The 5,000-nt window shown below is 39.2% G+C and overlaps 1 protein-coding gene across 1 annotated transcript in view; it reads left to right on the plus strand.

Moving 5' to 3' along the window:
- LOC119579644 (adenylate cyclase type 3-like) overlaps nucleotides 1-5,000 on the plus strand; it is a 31,396-nt gene that overhangs the window by 11,829 nt on the left and 14,567 nt on the right. The gene's annotated exons all lie outside the window — the stretch shown is intronic.

Raw genomic sequence — 5,000 nt, forward strand, 5'->3', positions numbered from 1 at the left:
TTTTTTTCATTTTGTGTTTTATTTTCACAAAGGTAAAGAATAAAAATAGAAGAGGGAGATGTTAGTAGCGGTCCGCATAGACCTATTTGAACTACCAACCATCTCTGATAGATATGAGAATAGATAAGGGAACGACATCGGCGATCCGCGAAGATCTATTTGAACCATAGTCGTCACACAGATAAGAAATAGATGTAACTTGTACTTTATGTACGAACCACTCGTCACGACGGACAAAATTGCGGGCTAAAGAGATACATAATAAATCTTTACGCCGGCACTAAGACAGCAACCAGCCTTATTAATGAAAAAGGGTCAGTGTCTTTTGTCCTGCGTGTGTGAGTGAGGTGAAGGTGTGTGTGTGTGCGTGTGTGAGTGACAGCTAGCGTTAATGAGAGGGAAAGCGAGTGACCTCACACAGAGAATGAATCATAAACACGAAAATTAACGTTCACTATAACAAAACTGAAGTAAATTAGCAATGCTAGCTATTTAAGATTATTTCAACTACCACATTGAATTCAACATATAATGATATGCGACAGAATGTACGCATGAATGAATGGTGACATGAAAAAATATTCGCCAATTTTTATCAAGCAAATCTTCTCGGAGTCAGAAATCTGAACTGCCGAGGTACATGTCTAGCTTTGCACGTCAGACTTCAATAAAACTCAATAACGGGGGGATCCTATACCCAAATGCCCTATATGACTAAAGCGACTCGAGCCAGGAATATAATATCCTGCTCTCTTCTGCGTATCTGTAATGGCCGCTCGCAAAATTCCCGAAGGGTATATAAATTTTCACGAATCACACAAACGCTTGGGGGGTACCCAAAACATGCAAGCGACTTCGAGAGGGTGAGAAAGGTGTGATTAATAAGTGGATAATGATTCTAGCTTAAACCCTAGTCCTACATTAATTAACGGACATAACCGCGGGTCACACTGACTCAAAAGGTGCCGAACGAATAACTTCGGTTTATTGAACCTACTTTCGAACGACGGAGCGCAGATCTATTAGGCGTTTACGCAACCCCGGGGCAATATCGGGCAATCCTGTGCACTATGATAAGGGGGAAGATCCTATGCTATATCCAAATAATACAATTTTGTTACCTGCTTCGCTCTAGCGCCGATAGAACGTGTCATCAAAACGCAATGTAACAATGATATGTTTGCTTCCAAATTAGAGGGAACCAAGTGGTCATCTGACCCTACCCACGCCGCCACCGACCGGGAAAAGAGAAAGTGAGGTCAGGTCAAGACAGGAAATTAACCTTTTTCTAATCCAAAGTGACCGCAAAAAGAAAGAAAAGGGACGGTCAGGTCGGGGGGCGAGGGTTAGGAACGAGATAAAATGAAATGGTATTCGTGATAAGATAAAATCACGAACGCGTTAAATTCGTTGCAGATGAAACAATATAAATCTCTAAAAACGAGAGAAAATAATTAATTACTTTACTAACGAACGATATTCATGTTTATTGATCACATACTCGATCGCACGGAAATACGATCTGAGGTGGAAGAATAGTGGAGAACGTGCCATTTGCTGTCATTAGCACCTTTTAACCCAGCAAAAAAAAACAACGGCTTAACACATGTATGGGAGAAGGAAGGGAAAAGAAATAAGAAAGGGGCCCAAACGTGTACTTACGTGTTTTTTTCTTAGCCATGTCTTGAAGCGGTCGAGCGGATTTTCTTCGGGGGTGGTGTGTCCGTGTTGCATGCCAAAAGGATGCAACGGCCCTCGCTGCCACCACTTATAACGGGTATGCGTACTCTAGTACAGTGGCTGACAGGGACGCAAAACACACGTAAAGGGGTGAACACACGCTACGACGACGCTACGACTTGTCTAAAGGGGTTAAGAGCGCCGAGCGGAGGTCACGGTCAGCTGCCCGGAGAGAGGGCGGAGCTGACCTACCGCGCTGGTCGCTTGACACGAACTCCCCGGAGGGAGGCGAGAGCTGACCCTACCGCGTCGGTAGCTTGGCACGGACTCCCGGTCAAACGAGGTCAGATATAAAATGTGACCTCCGCCCTCGCTGAGCGGGTGGTTCTTATTTGGGACATTTGGATCCACGTGGAAAACAGCCACGTGGTCCACTGGTAACAGAAATAGAATTATCCACATCCTGTAACAGAAATAGAATTATCCACATCTTATACATATATAATATATATATATATATATATATATATATATATATATATATATATATATATATATATATATATATGTATATATATATATATATATATATATATATATATTGTATATATATCATATATGTATGTATATATTTATATAAATGTGGATGTGTGTGTGTGTGTGTGTGTGTGTGTGTGTGTGTGTGTGTGTGTGTGTATGTATGTATGTATGTATGTATGTATGTATGTATGTATGTATGTATGTATGTATATATATATATATATATATATATTTACATATATATATACATACATGCACACACACACACACACACACACACACACATATATATATATATAATATATATATATATATATATATATATATATATTATATATATATATATATATATATATATATATATATATATATATATATATTGTGTTTATCTTTGTTTCGGAGTCCGGGGCGGCATTCCGTTCCTGTTCCTGTCGGCACTAGTCCGTTTCGGTCTCGGCATCATTCCTCTCTAAATCCGGTTCTTCCTATCGATACTATTCCTTTATGATTCTAGGCCCTCTTATTGGCAGCATTACTTTCTGATTCCGGGTCCTCCTGTCGGCAGTATTAAATTTTTGTTCCGGACTCTCCTGTTGACAGTATTCCTCTCTTCATTCCGGCCACTCCTGTCGGTGGTATTCCTTTCTGATTCCAGGCCCACTTATTGGCAGCATTCCTTTCTGATTCCGGGCACTCCTATTGGCAGCATTCCTTTCTGATTCCAGGCCCTCCTATTGGCAACATTCCTTTCTGATTCCAGGCCCTCCTATCGGCAACATTCCTTTCCTATTGGCAGCATTCCTTTCTGATTCCAGGCCCTCCTATCGGCAACATTCCTTTCTATTCCCATGCTCTCCTGGAATCTGACTCCGGGACGTCCTGTCAGCAGCATTCCGTTCCCATCTCGAGTTTTCTTGTCGGCAGCATTCCTTCTGGGTTCCATGCTCTCCCTGTCGGTAGCATTTCCAGGATCCGAGAGGAAAAACAGAACTAGGAATGGCACATGGGGAACGAACCCATGGAACTTGCTTCATTTCTGTTGGCTCTTGTGCTGCGGTTTTTAGCGGGAGGCGCGGGTTATTGGCTTTGACATTTCTAGAAGTAATGAAATTTGTAGACTAGACTCCAAGCATTGGGTTAGACGGGATGCTCGGTGATCTCATCTTGCCGTTTTTTGTACCTCTGGGACGGCATTCACGAAAGGTTTATGACTGCTCTTTACGATTTTGTCTATGATGTTCCCCGTTGCCACATCTCATCTGGTAATTAGAACAGACATTTATATCGTTATAGACCCAATTTTGATAATCTATTGTAATAACAAGATATGGTAAATATGGCAATATATCTTGTTTATATTATAACGGTAATGTTACACATTTAGCATATCTAGATGTAATATGGGCATCCCTACATTTATTGTTATTGCATTAGTTGTAAAGGCGGGCACCGCTATTTGTATTTTTAAATAAAAGATAGCAATAAAAATGTAGAAGACTGCTCAATTAATGTTTAACAGATTATCAAAAGAGGCCTCGAAGCTTTTCTTATTATTTCCAAAGCGAAATCATCTTTAACAAGGAAAACTTGCGTAAGGACAAAATTAAAGACAGTCCTTACAGACGTGAATAAAAAATATTAGTAATATATAGGAAGTTACTAAATTCCAAGTTTTTAATATCATATCGATGCATAAACATCTTAATATTTGTGTAAATTTGCATAACAGTTTGAAAAGACAGTCCTTCCGCACGTGGGACACTTCCACACCTGCCTAAAACTTCGGCCAAGTCATAGACAAAAACTACGCAAGACATTTTCGTTGGCAGTCATAATTATATTTGCCGAGTCAAAGACGGAAGAAAATCACACACCAGTAATGACAAATAGAATTTGTTAACCAGTAATTGATCCGTTTTCTATATAGTTATAGAAATGTTATATTCGAAAATACAAATGGCTCCGCGCGCTTTTACAGCTGATGCCATGACAACAAACCTATGGCAGCACAAATTACAGTTAAATATATAAAAAGTGTAATGCTATTGCTATTATAGAAATAAGATTTATTGCAGTATATAGTATAACATATTACTGCAATAAATTATGTCTATGACAATGTAAATGTTCTGCTTCCAGAATCATAGACAAAGTCGTAAAGAGCAGTCATGGACCGCCCTAGCTAGTATTATTTTCTTATATTAAAGGCCGTTTAAGAAAAGGCACAGCGATAAGTAAAGATAAAAATATGCGCGTCTTCGAATCATTTCCAGAACCTTTTCGATCGGAGTGAGAGTCGATGTCGAGAAAAATCCAATCCTATCATATGCTGATCGACATGAATGGAGGGAAAGAGCAACATTGGAAGTACGTTGCGGTGCATATTTTCGATTTTTTTTTTTTTTAATATTGCTATTTTCCTCGCTATCTCCATTATAAAGTTCACAAGGCAGAACCGTTATGCAAGATTAACCCAATCGCCACGTTTGGCAAGAATACATGCCATGCCCACTGTAACACAGGTTTATTTATTGTATTCACACATAGATGGCTCTACAAGTGCTTAGTCATCAAGGGGTCACTTATTAGTCCTACCTTTTTCACCTGTTTACCCTTTTCCTTGACTTTTGGAAAGGATCTTTTGCATTATTTCATTGTCTTAACAAGATTTTGATAATACTTTAATAATCATAACATCAATAACAATAATAACAGTATTGATATCAATTGTATTAAAAGGAAAAACGCATTTTCCCGCCAATTCAAGGAATGGGGAAATC

The sequence above is a fragment of the Penaeus monodon genome, chromosome 12 (assembly GCF_015228065.2).
Source record: "Penaeus monodon isolate SGIC_2016 chromosome 12, NSTDA_Pmon_1, whole genome shotgun sequence".
NCBI classification, from domain to species: Eukaryota; Metazoa; Arthropoda; class Malacostraca; order Decapoda; family Penaeidae; genus Penaeus; species Penaeus monodon.